General features: G+C 41.1%; 1 pseudogene; it reads right to left on the reverse strand.

The window, feature by feature from the left end:
* Nucleotides 1–14150, reverse strand: part of LOC131200030 (uncharacterized protein K02A2.6-like) — a 115702-nt pseudogene that overhangs the window by 49505 nt on the left and 52047 nt on the right.

Consider the following 14150-nt stretch of genomic DNA (forward strand, 5'->3'; position numbering starts at 1 on the left):
ACCCCAAGAGAGCAATCATACCTCTTGCACTTTATTTAAAGTTGATAATAATGAATCCGATGAGAGTACATAATGAAATTATGTACTCTCATCGGTTTTGCAACCCAACAAGAAAGACACAGACTTCAGAGGATAATTAGAACTGCAGAAAAAATAATTGCTACCAACCTGCCTTCCATTGAGGACCTGTATACTGCACGAATCAAGAAGAGGGCTGTGAAAATATTTACAGATCCCTCGCATCCAGGACATAAACTGTTTCAACTCCTACCCTCAAAACGACGCTATAGAGCACTGCACACCAGAACAACTAGACACAAGAATAGTTCTTTTCCCAAAGGCCATCACTTTGCTAAACAAATAATTCCCTCAACACTGTCAAACTATTTACTAAATCTGCACTACTATTAATCTTCTTATCGTTCCCATCACCAATCTCTTTCCACTTATGACTGTATGACTGTAACTTTGTTGCTGGTAATCCTTATGATTTATATTGATATATTGACCATCATTTGTGTTGTAAATGTTGTACCTTGATGAATGTATCTTTTCTTTTATGTACACTGAGAGCATATGCACCAAGACAAATTCCTTGTGTGTCCAATCACACTTGGCCAATAAAAAATTCTATTCTATTCTATTCTATTCTATTCTATTCTATTCTATTCTATTCTATTCTAATGCAGATGAGGCAGATATGTTGTTGCTAATGAGAAATTTTGGGTTTCGAACTGAGACCAACTCTGTTTTGGATAGGATTCAAACTTTGAAGGCAGATGCTTATTTCAGCAGATGATATCATTATAAAAATCCCATTGTTGCCAGAGGTTGGTAATCAAGTCTCATGGAGCATTAGAAAAATTATCTATCTATCTATCTATCTATCTATCTATCTATCTATCTATCTATCTATCTATCTATCTATCTATCTATCATCTATCTGAAATATATTTGAATATTAGTAGCTCAGGCTGGTAGTTAGGCTGCTGTTCTGAGCTCCGAGCTTGGCAATTTGGTTGCAAATGTTTCATCACCATTCGAGAAGACATCATCAGTGTGCTTTAAATCGTGTTTGTCTGTCAGATTCTGCAACCACATCTATTCAGAGCTCAGAATAACAGTCTATCTATCTATCTATCTATCTATCTATCTATCTATCTATCTATCTATCTATCTATCTATCTATCTATCATCTATCTCATCTAAATATCTGTCATCTATCCATCCATTATTTATTATCAAAGGTTAATATAGCAAAGTTATTATTAAATAACATTTCCGTATCATCATTTCATTTTTTATTATTAAAGTATATACAAAATCTCCTTGTGTATGAAGATTTAAAAATGAACTACAAAATCATCTAATGATCCCCAAGGAAATATTGATTGTTTATAGCTTAGCACAGATTTTTTTTTTCTTAGCTGAGAATCTTACTTAGCCTTTGAATGCTATGCTAGGAGCCAAAAATTCAAAACTGTTATAACTAGAGTTATAACAAAGAAGTGACTGGAATGGATAGATATTTAATTTACATTAATTATAGTTACTATATTATTCCCTAATATACTGAATAATATCTTGGCTAATCTCCCAAATTGTATTAATACTAGATAAGCTACCCATCCAGGGTACTTATTAAACCAATCATCAAAACATTAGAAGCTATTATAGCTGTTAAACCAACTTCCTTGAACAGTATAAGAAGCACAGAAGATTGTATCCCTTATTAGTTTTTTTAAAAAATCAGTACATGTTTAGTTCTGAATCATAACTATTTAATTTCGCCACATCTGCTATATGATCATTGTTATATAGATGAATATATGATGGTTATTAAAACCTAAGGGGATTCTGTGACATATCAACTCTTTCAACTCTATACACTCCTCTCTCTCTCCCTCTCCCTCCCCCCTCTCTCTCATACACACACATACACACACACGTGATATAATATGTATTGATATGCATTTTTATATTTTGCATCTGTTGTTTTTACATTTGTTGCTTTTATCTAATTATTCTGAGCTGCTCAGAGTTGCTTTTGATGAAAAAGACAATATGTCAATTTAAGAAAATAACTAAATAAATATGACATTTGAAAACAAAAGCCTTCCAATTGATCTGTTTTAATTTACTTCCAATCAACCTTATTAAGAACTCTTGTTTTTTATTAGATTGTCTTAGAATATGAAATGGTGTTTCATGTGTATGTACAAATATGAAAACTATTTATACTGGAGAAGCAGAGCTGAGACATTTTAATGATTCTTACAGATTTATTTCATCAACTATTTTTAATATAGATAATAACATTTAAAAAGAAAACTGCAAGAAATGTTACTATTTCAAGACATTTGAAAACTAAGCAACACATAGGATACAAGTTTTTTTTAAAAAAATAATAATAATAAACACACAGACAAATACATATATATCTATATATCCCACAATGTCTATAGAAGCATTAGAGGGAATTGATTCAGGCAAACTTGACATGATGGAGAAAAATGCTCTTATAACCTCATTTCCTGAAGAACTTTAAAAAGCAGACATCATGGGCTCTGATTAAACAGACATGTCTAGAATTGTAAATAGCCAATCCTGAAAGCTTTGAGAGGGGTTCTGTAGCTTTTTTACAGATGCCTCAAAGGTGGAAGCTGGAGAAAGAGGATAAGTCTGAGTTGCTCTCTTCCATATGCTACAGAACATTTAATAGGCTATGACTCATCTCTGTTGTGATAAAATCTGATGTACATCTCTTTGTTCATTCCTTAAGATTAGTGGCTAGTATCCAGGGAGGCTGAAGTGTTCCCTCAAAAGTTTTTTAATCACCATTTTTGGCATTGCATTTGAATAGAATAGAATTTTATTGGCCAAGTGTGATTGGACACACAAGGAATTTGTCTTGGTGCATATGCTCTCAGTGTACATAAAAGAAAAGATACGTTCATCAAGGTACAACATTTACAACACAATTGATGATAATATATCAATATAAATCATAAGGATTGCCAGCAACAAGTTATAGTCATACAGTCATAAGTGGAAAGAGATTGGTGATGGGAACTATGAAACGATTAATAGTAGTGCAGATTCAGTAAATAGTCTGACAGTGTTGAGGGAATTATTTGTTTAGCAGAGTGATGGCCTTCGGGAAAAAAACTGTTCTTGTGTCTAGTTGTTCTGGTGTGCAGTGCTCTATAGCGTCGTTTTGAGGGTAGGAGTTGAAACAGTTTATGTCCAGGATGCGAGGGATCTGCAAATATTTTCACGGCCCTCTTCTTGATTCGTGCAGTATACAGGTCCTCAATGGAAGGCAAGTTGGTAGCAATTATTTTTCTGCAGTTCTAATTATCCTCTGAAGTCTGTGTTTTTCTTGTTGGGTTGCAGAACCGAACCAGACAGTTATAGAGGTGCAAATGACAGACTCAATAATTCCTCTGTAGAATTGGATCAGCAGCTCCTTGGGCAGTTTGAGCTTACTGAGTTGGCGCAGAAAGAACATTCTTTGTTGTCCTTTTTAATGATGTTTTGATGTTAGCTGTCCATTTGAGATCTTGCGATATGATAGAACCCAGAAATTTGAAGGTTTCTACTGTTGATACTGTGTTGTCAAGTATTGTGAGAGGTGGAAGTATGGAAGGGTTTTTCCTAAAGTCTACCACCATTTCTACGGTTTTGAGTGTGTTCAGTTCCAGATTGTTTTGGTTGCACCACAAGGCTAGTCGTTCGACCTCTCGTCTATATGCGGATTCGTCATTGTCTCGAATGAGACCAATCACTGTTGTATCATCTGCGAACTTCAGTAGCTTAACAGATGGATCATTGGAGATGCAGTCATTGGTATACAGAGAGAAGAGAAGTGGGGAGAGCACACAGCCTTGGGGGGCCCCTGTGCTAATTGTACAGGTATTTGATGTGATCTTGCTTAGCTTCACCTGCTGCTTCCTGTTTGTTAGGAAGCTTGTGATCCACTTACAAGTCTGTTCCGGTACCTGTAGCTGGTTTAGCTTAGTTAGAAGAATGTCTGGAATGATGGTATTGAATGCTGAACTAAAGTCTACAAAGAGGACCCTTGCATAGGTCTTTGGAGACTCAAGATGTTGTAGGATGTAGTGCTTGTTAGGTTGCTATGTGGAAACTCCGGTACTGGCCTTAATGTACTCTATAGTAAATATTGTTGGCAAATAATGCCCAATGTGTGTGTGTTTAGCTTAATTAGCTCTTTTCCCAAAGGGGGAAGGGCTGGCTTGAGTCTCTTGGCACAGTTTCCTGAGTAATACTTTGTGCACTTCTGCAAATTTTGTGAACCATTTCTTGGCTGGAAAACTGCTTAAAAAAACAGGCATACTAAAAAAGGGAACTGCAACATAGCCACCAAATATAGACAAATGATTATACCTGATGATATCTTTTTTTAGGCAAAGAAGTGATGTTGAGTTGGCCACACCCACCCAGTCACATGCCCACCCAGCCACACCCACCCAGCCACACCCACCCAGCCAGTCATTAGGGCAGAGAACGAGTTGTTAAAAAATTTGCAGCCCACCACTGGGTCTTACCATCTAGTCTCATATTGGACAGTCTCAGCTTCATTTTCAAAAATATTGTTAATGACTTACTTCCGTTTGTCAACAGAGTGACAGGTTTGAAAACTCTTTCCTTCAGTCAATATCAAAAATTATGAGAATTACTGAAGACCTTGAAAGGGTGTTTGTACTGGAAAGTTTATGGAAGAGGAATAATTAGCAATTTAGCCATAGGTACTAGAAAAAACATGGGTGTCCATTAAGAAGAATGTGTGGTTTAAAATAGCCTTTCAGTTGAGTAAAATAACTAGCAGTGGCAGTGAGATGATGGAAAGTGCTTTTATAGGTTAACTACCTCTATGCCTTAATGAGAATAGCATTATACCTGCAATATTAAGAGCATCGTTGAGACAAATAAATGCTGTCTTGCACAGACCAGGTTTTTTTTTTTATTAACCAACTATGTAATTGCAGACAGACCTGCAGATTGGATTTTTCCTTCCTGTTACATGTTCATATTTCAAAATCTTATACATGACTAGTAATATGTAAAAAGGCATGCCATTAATTTTGTGGCTTTCTCTTGATTTGCATTAATGCAAGCATGTCTGTCTTATTAGCTCTATAGAGCCAGCTTGGACAATGGTGGAGGATAAAAACTTGCAACAAATTCCTGAGACTCAGATGTTTCAAATCTGTATCATTCATCTTTTGAAATGCTCTATATCCCAAGATACTTTATTCTGAAAATATTTGGAAAGCATTTTTTAAAAATTAGAATTGAATAAAGGTCAAAATCTAAATTTAAATTAGATTGCTGATGCTTTTAGCTGTTAAGTTTATGCATTTGATTAGTCGTATCCCAATTAAAACAAGAAGATTAAAAAGAACAGATAAGATAAACCAAAAGCATCCCAGATCAGATAATACGTGCTTTTTATTCTTTGGTGTAGTGTAAAGATTTTTGGATGGAGAAGGAATATGGTACAAGATACACCTATACTTCAATGAAACTTCCCTGGTATCATTAGTTGGTCTGGGAAATATCCCAACTGAAATATTAGACAATCATTGCTAGTTGATATAGGCCAGCTTCCCAAACTTATATTCTCAAGATGTGTTGATTTGAAACTGCCCAAGGTGATTGGAGATTCTAGGAATTTCAGGCTAAGGAAGACTTCAATAGCTAATGTTAAACTAAATTTTTTTCCCCCATAGATAAACTTCTTCTAGGTTAATACCACCTCTGGTCGTCATGTTCCATTACCATCAAGCAATGGAAAATGGATTCATACAAGACCTTTTTAAATTCTCACTTTATGTATAATCCAGATATGGAAATAGTATAGAGCTTTGTTCTACATCATGCACAATATATGTATGATGTAGGGCATTGTGTATTGTACAAACATACTGTAATAACTTTAGTAGCTCTTATATTCCTTCTCAATCAGATTATGCTTTCCATTTGGATAAAATATCATCTGTAGTGAGGTTATTTCCGATGTATGGTATAAATTGAATTATTGTTTATATGTCACTAGAATTTAAATTGCTTTTTTACTTTTAATTCTTGAGAAGCTGTATATCAATCGTCCCACTCAGTGCCTGCAGCAAATGAAGAGTACTAGCCATTTTTTTATTTCCAAGAGTATAATTTACTGAGCATATTTATCTGTGCTCTTTCATACTATTACCCCTCCTGTGCCTTCCAACCATACCTTCCCCCCGTTGCTTCTTGTCTGAATGTGAGTGGGATAATGAATTGGGCCATGACATGCTGCCCCTCCAAAAAGAAGACTACCCTTAAAGTAGAACAAACCAGAGGTGGGATTCAGCCGGTTGTGTCCGGTTCAGGAGAACCGGTATTGGCAACTGCGGGAGGCTCCATCTACCTGTCTGGACGTAATGCACAAGCAAAGAGCATGCATGGGAGGCCATGCGCATGTGCAGAGGAGGGCGTGCTCGCATTTGCGAACTGGTAGGGAAGATAAGTGAATCTCACCTCTGGAATAAACATACACATATTATTAGAGGTACCTTTTCTTCAACGTATCTAAAACCACCCAGGCTTGGGTACTTGCAATAGAATTTGCATGTGAATTTAGGGACATGGACATGTGTTGATACCATCATTATGCCTCTACTAGAGGAAACTCTTTCCTCAGGACTAAATATTGCAACTTCCCTTTGTAGATTTGGGAGTCCAGGATCTCTTTTACTTCTAAATGGTTTTCCTTTTCTACCTTGGGCGGGGGGGGGGCGGGGAAGAGTTTCAATAGGCTACAATGAATATTGGGTAGACACATCTAAAGTTCTTTGGCAGCTTCAGTTCTAGATCTCACCAGATTTATGATCTGGGTGATGGGGAAAGGTCCTATATATTTGGAACTTAGCTTCTTGCAGGGTTGCCATAGCTGCAGGAACTTGGTAGACAAATATCTCCTATCTTAATCTCCTTTTGGGCCACCCTCTGGTCATCATTGGTCTGCAGCTGCCCTGGTGGTCTTCTGGGTAGCTGTTTTGCTAATGCACATACTGGGAAGCTGGCTACACAGATCTCTATGTTTTCTTCATGGGTGGCCAGTAAATGTCATATTACTAGGTGGAGAATTTTCACAAACCCATAGTGCCTCACCACTTTTGTATCTTGGCTGCACTGTAATAACAGGGTCTGCTGGCTCACCAGAATATGCAATTTGGTCCCCATCCATGCCAACACATCTCTAATTGTCCCTATGTTGCTGAGTCAGTCATCTTCCACTAAAGCCCCTCTTAGAGTTTACAATAGATCTTTAACTACTGGTGTTGGTAAAGCTTGCTGCTGTCTTGTGAGTGCTTGCGTGGTTACTTTTTTAGAGTGGATAATGGAGTTTTTTTTTTTTTTGTTTACATTTATACCCCGCCCTTCTCCGAAGACTCAGGGCGGCTTACAATGTATAGGGCAATAGTCTCATTCTATTTGTATATATTTACAAAGTCAACTTATTGCCCCCCCAACAATCTGGGTCCTCATTTTACCTACCTTATAAAGGATGGAAGGCTGAGTCAACCTTGGGCCGGGCTCGAACCTGCAGTAATTGCAGGCTTTGTGTTCTTAATAACAGGCCTTACCAGGCAGAGCTAAACCGACAACTTATTCTCTAGTACTGTTGTACTGTGGCATCCTGGAGAGGGCATCTGCAAGGAAGAGGGCATCTCATCCCTCCCCAAATAGATAGCATAGTGTGAAGTCCATCAAATTTGCTTGTGGAATAGCTTTGGGGTGGTGGTGGTTAGCACTTCCAAATTCTTTTGGTTGACCACACATTGAAAGGAATTCTGCCACCTTTCAGGTACTGCCTTCATATAAGGAAACCCCAGCAGACTGTGTAGGCTTTCTTCTCCTAGGCATCCCATTACTCTCCTGTCTCAGACAGTTTGTGAAAAGTGTAGGTGCAAGGCTGTATGTCCCCCTATTCATTCTTCTGGAGAAAGACTGCTCTCACTTCTTTTTTTTTACAATATACAATATATGTTTTCTGAACAAAATATCAGCCAGGTACATGTTTACATCCAGTTTGGTTTTTTCCAACACTTCTTATATGCTTTCATCGATATATTTTCTTTCCCTTTTTTTATTTCTCTATTTGCATTTCTTTTAAAAATCTAATCTAACCCTCCATCCCCAATTTTAATCTTTAATCAAATTTATCCCTCTCTTCCCCCCATTTTTCCCCCATTTATGTTAAACCCTTATATTACCATTTACTAATTTCTTTCCTTTCAATTTTCTGCATACATCAACATCAATCATATCTTTACATTTCGATGACAGTTTTTAAATTGTTATCCATAATCCTATAAAGAAAATAAAAAAACAAGCACAACTCTGTTTTTTTTCAAATTAGCTTGTACATTATTCTTAATAAAACATAATAACCTTCAAACATTTTCATCATTTCAAAAAGTTTAATATTTGTATATTCCCATCTCATTAATATCTCCACCCTTAATTTATTTCAATTCTCTTCTTTTCTTTTTAAAAATTCCTTACTGTCTTTGCTTGTCCTATATTTCTATCATTCTCTTTTTCTTCCCTTCCCCCATTTTTTTGTTTTTCCCCATTAGTCCCTATGTAGTCCTTTGACTTCGTGTTTTTTCCCTTCCTTCCTTTCTTTCCTTGTCTCTTCCTTCCCTCCTCATTATTTCCCCCCCCCCTTCTTGTTTCCAGTATTTTTCCATTTATTTTGCTCAACTTCTTTGTGCTATTTCCCTTTTTGTTCTCTCCTTTTCTGGAGATCCCTTCACCTCTCCCTTAAACTGTTTTAAAATTTCACAGTCATTTAATAATTAATCATCACTATTTTTGTCTTCATCTTCCAACGCCCTCTCTTGCTTCATGGATTCTTTGTTTGCTGTCAGTTCTGGTGCATCTCTTATTTCTTCTGATTTCTGCTTTCCATAAGGTCTTGTAATTATTTCTTTTATTTCTTGCTTAAAAGTCATATGCATCTTTTTCATCATTTCAATTATTCCCTGTGCCATTTTTTTGGGTGTGTGTGTGTGTTGTAGTTCTTTTATCAGAGTCAAACAGTTTGTTGACAAAATCCTCCCTTTCGGTTCTCACCAGCCTTATCACTACAGTAGAGAAATTTTCCACAGTAAATGTTAGTCAGAGACTAACACTTCTGCCTGAGGGTGTCACTTTCCAATCCACAATTCAATCAACAATTAGCGAAGGTATCCATTTTGTTTCCTTTACTTAGAGCTGTGCCTTGTTTTACTTTAACTTTTAATCCAATTTAAGATCCATATCCCAATTTACTTAATTCCAATTCATAGAGGGGAAAAAAAATCAGAGAAATTCCACACGTTGTAGTTTTAAATCCTCCGTCCCCCCCCCCCTTTTTTTCCTTTTTGTAGTCTGTAACAAGTTTTAAAAGTCTCCAAATTTTCCTGCTTTAATTAAAGGTTCCTTTATTTTTTCTTTTTTGTTTTTGGGGTCTCTGCTTTAGTTTTTTTTTTTTTTTTTGTTTACATTTATACCCCGCCCTTCTCCGAAGACTCAGGGCGGCTTACAATGTATAGGGCAATAGTCTCATTCTATTTGTATATATTTACAAAGTCAACTTATTGCCCCCCCAACAATCTGGGTCCTCATTTTAAAAGTCAAACTTCTCTTGGGTCTTTGGGTACTGCTTTCGTTTCTTTTATTTTGCTATATTTACAGTCCTTCTTAATTTAGCCACTATTCCTCTGCCAAATTTTTTTTTGCAACTATCAAATTTAGAGTGCTTCTTTGTGAGTTGGTATTCACTCACCCAGCTTCGATATTTCATCCAAATCACCACTCCTGCTCAAAAACTTGGTCCGGTTGCCCCAGCTTAGTGATAGCCATCTCCCCTGCTGTTGAGTCAAACAGTTTTCCTCTGACCTCCAAGGAACTTGCCGTTTCCTCTTGGTCGTCCGAGGCGTCTCTCCTTCTTCACCATCCCTACAGGACAGCTCTGGTCTGAAGACCCCTGAAACGGCAGTTCGTCAGCCTGGGGATTCGCAGAGATCAGCGGAGCTCGTTTTCCCCCGTCCGTCTCATGGCAACACTTCCGGTCGAATCACTAAACCATTTAGAAGTTAAGGAAATCCTGGACTCCCAAATCTACAAAGCCATGTCATTGTTATCCATTTGAATTATGAATGGCTTGCCTGGCTCAGGGTGCTTTAAAACTGGATCAGTGGTGAGAGGCATTTTAATTTTCTTAATACCACTTGGCACTCCAGTGACCACTTTAAGGGTTGCCTGGGTCTGCGCTTGGTTTCTCCTTTTGTCTTTAGGAAGTTTGTGATGGGCAAGGAAATCTGGGAAACATAGAGATGACTGCTGGTAAAAGTTAGCAAAGCCAAAGAAACTCTGCAATTGTTGCAATCGTCCGAGGGGCCTCCCAATCTAGAATTGCCTGTACTTTCTCAGAGTCCATTTCAGTATCATCCTACAAAATCCGATACCTCAGGTAATTCAGTCTAGTACTATGGAAGTCACACTTGGACAGTTTTGCATAAAGCTGGAGCTATCTGAGCTTCTTGAGCACCTCCCTGATCAATTTTATATGCTCCTCCATCGGTATAGATCAATATGTCATCTAAGTATACTTGGACTTCTCTATACAGATGTTCATGCAGAACCTCATCAGTTGCATGAAGACTGCTGGAGCCCTATGCAGTCCAAACTGCATCACTAGGAACTGGTAGCAGCCCTGTTGGCAGTTGAATGCCTTATTCCATTCATCACCCTTCCTGACCCTCACCCAGCAACATGCCTCTCTCAAGTCCAATTTAGTAAATATCCTCCCCTTCACAAGGTCTCCCAACATGTCCTTCATCAAGTATAGGGGGCATGCATTCTCTACACAAATAAATACCATTTAGCCTGCAATAATCTATGCACAATCTAGGGACCCATCTTTCTTTTCTTTGTAGAGTACTGGGGCCACCATTCATGACTTCACCAGCTGAATAAAGCCCAGGGCCAGGTTTTTATCCACAAACATTCAGAGTTCCTCCATTTCCCTGGGCACCATTGAATGCAACTTTGGCAGTTTGATCCTAGGCACAATTTCAATAGCATACTCTATGGAGTGATGGGGCGGGAGCACATTGGATACCCTCTCACTGAACACTCCATCAAGTCATAGTATTCTTTGAGAATCAGTGGTTCCAAGACCTCTTCCTCCCTACCTTAATTGGTGGTGTTTGCTTTTGCTTTCTCAATTGCAGGCTCGTGGTGGCTGTTCACCACTTTCACTATTGCCCCTCAGAGCTGGTTACTTTCCTCTGCATCCATCATTCACTTCTGTCCCAATTAATGGAGAGGTTCCACTTTCTCTACCATGCTAAGCTTAAGACCATGACCTCAGTCACTGCAGGGGCTATGATGAATCAAATGGTTTCTATGTGAGTCTCTGCCTTTAACTCCATGGACTCAGATAGACATCATTCTGCCCACTATTGACCCATCTAGTTAGGAAAAAGCTATGGGATTTTTCATCTTCCTCAGCCTCTTCCTTAGTTTCTTCACTACTTGATAGACACCTAGTACAGCCCAAGTCCAATAGGGAAAAATCACAAAATGGGGCGACTGGTGCTTATCATGGACCAGGTAGTGGCTGCTGCTGCTGGTGGCACCTCTGGCTGGAAAGGAGTAGTAGTAGCAAGAGTTGTTGCAGGTGTGGTGGTGGTCCCTGATAGTTGGGAGACTTCCCCTGGCTTCGGCACTGCCCAAACCTCCATCTCCCTGAATCTCTCTCTAAGCTGCTCTACAGCTGGGCTTGGGATGCTAACCAGAAGTTTCCAGTCAGTGGGATCATCCCATTTAATCACTCACTGAGTCTTCTATCAGCTCCCTCACACCACGTGAAGATCTGTACATTGGAGAAACAAGAAAACCATTTCATAAACACATGGAGAACAAACCCATCAGGAGAACAAACCCATCAGGATTAGATTCAGCAGTCCATTTATGTTTAGAAAAAACAAAGGCCACTCTTTTGAAGATAGCAAAATCCATATTTTGGACAGAGAGGACTGCTGATTTGAAAGAGGGGTCAAAGAGGCCATCAATGTCAAAATTGAACAGCACTCTCTGAACAGAGGGTGTTGTGACCCAGGTTCCTGGACCCAGACTCCTGGACTCGGATGATTCAGAAAATGAGGGAGAAGACCTGGCAAGCCCTGTTTCTCTTGAGCCCTCTCCCTCCCTGGCACCCACTCAAAGGGAGGGGCCGGCACGGCCTGATTCTCCCGGGCCTTCTTCTGATTTGGCAACGCCCCAAGAACAGTTTTGGAGGGACGCAAGATTACGAAGGCTTGATCGGCGTGCGCAGCAGCGGAAGAGTTGGGACAAAGCCAAGTCATAATTGTCATGCAGTGACATCTGCAGAGACTATAAATAGGAGGCGGGACTTCCTGGTTTTTTGTCTCGGACAAAGCAATGAATTTGGCGCGAGCTAACTATTTCATGGAGGGAAGAATATATTCGTGAGTAATTCTGGCCTTATCTATAATTTCCTCGTTATCTCCAGAAACTTGGCAGGCCCGTGGGTAGACGTGGCCAGGACATGTATCTATGTAAATAAAAGGAAAAAAAAGGAAGGCCTCTGACGGACTCTTTGCTGGGAGTATTGGGGGAAGGGAAACAGAACATTTTGTCCGAGACCTGACTAAAACATCTTCCACCAAAGATGGATCAGCAGCAGGTACAGCAGCAGTTAGAGCAGCTACACGCGGCTAATCAACAGCTCCAGCAGCAAGTGGCTCACTTGGCAGGCCAACTTGCTGCCAGGAATGTGCCTGCAGCCCCCCCCCATCCTCCCACTCCTCCTCCTCGTCGCAAGTGCCCGATAACCGTGCCGGATAAGTTTTCTGGGCAGCCTGAGATGTTCCCGACCTTCTTGGGACAGTGCCAGCTCTACATGGCTATGAGGCCAGAGGATTTCCCAGACGACCGGGCTAAGGTGGCCTTCGTGATTAACCTTCTTCCGGCTCGGCTGCTCGATGGGCCACGCCCTCTTGCTCCAGGACAGCCCCTGCTGGCGGACCAACAGCGTTTTGGCAGCACCTCGCACCATGTATGAGGACCCCGTTCGAATGCTGACGGCAACCAGGCGCCTTAAGGAACTCCGTCAAGGGAAACGCCCCCTGCAGGAGTACATCGCCGAATTTCGTCTTTTGTGCCAGGACTCTGACTGGAATGATGCAGCGCTGGTGGACGCGTTCCAGGAGGGACTCTCAGAGGAATTGCAAGACGAGCTGGCCCGCGTGGGGGCGCGGACCCTCGACAACTTGGTGCCCCTTTGTCTCCGCCTCGATGCCCGTCTGCAACGGCGACCGTCCCGTCGCACCCCCCGGGACCCTCCGTCGACATCTGCACCCCCACTTCCTGCACCACCAGCACCCAGGGTCGCCCCACGTTTTGTAACCGCTGCGGAAGAGCCCATGGAGTTGGGAGCGGCCAGACCTCGCCTAACAGCCCAGGAGCGGAACCGGAGGCGCCAAGGGGGATTGTGCCTGTACTGTGGGGAGCCCGGCCACTTCGCCGCTTCTTGCCCCAGAAAGCGAAGTGGGGCACGCACGCCGGTCCCCGAATCACAGCGTGACCAATCGGGAAACGGAGCAGGCCCGACCTCGGGGAAACCCTAGGTCGGGCACGTACTAAGCCCCCACTGGACGTTGCGGAAGTAGACTCTGGGCCCCCTCGGCATCTGATTCTGGACACACGGATATGGTTGGGGAACCAGTCGGACGGGCTCCAGGCGCATGCGCTGGTGGACTCAGGGGCCACAACAAACTTTATGGACCAGGCCTTTGTGACCCAGTTTGCGGTCCCCGTGGTTCCGGTGGACCCTCCGATGCGGGTAGAGACAATTGATGGACGAGAACTGGTGTCCGGCCCCATTAAATTCGCCACCCAGCCTTTGCGCCTGGCTATTGGGGACCATGAGGAGGCGATCCAGTTTTATGTCACGGCGGACCTTCATTTTCCCTTGGTCCTTGGGTTGGCCTGGCTTGGACCCACGATCCTCAGGTGGCCTGGTCACGGGACGCCATCTCTTTCCCGAGTCTGCAGTGCGTCGATCACAT

The sequence above is a fragment of the Ahaetulla prasina genome, chromosome 5, assembly GCF_028640845.1.
Source record: "Ahaetulla prasina isolate Xishuangbanna chromosome 5, ASM2864084v1, whole genome shotgun sequence".
Classification (NCBI taxonomy): Eukaryota; Metazoa; Chordata; class Lepidosauria; order Squamata; family Colubridae; genus Ahaetulla; species Ahaetulla prasina.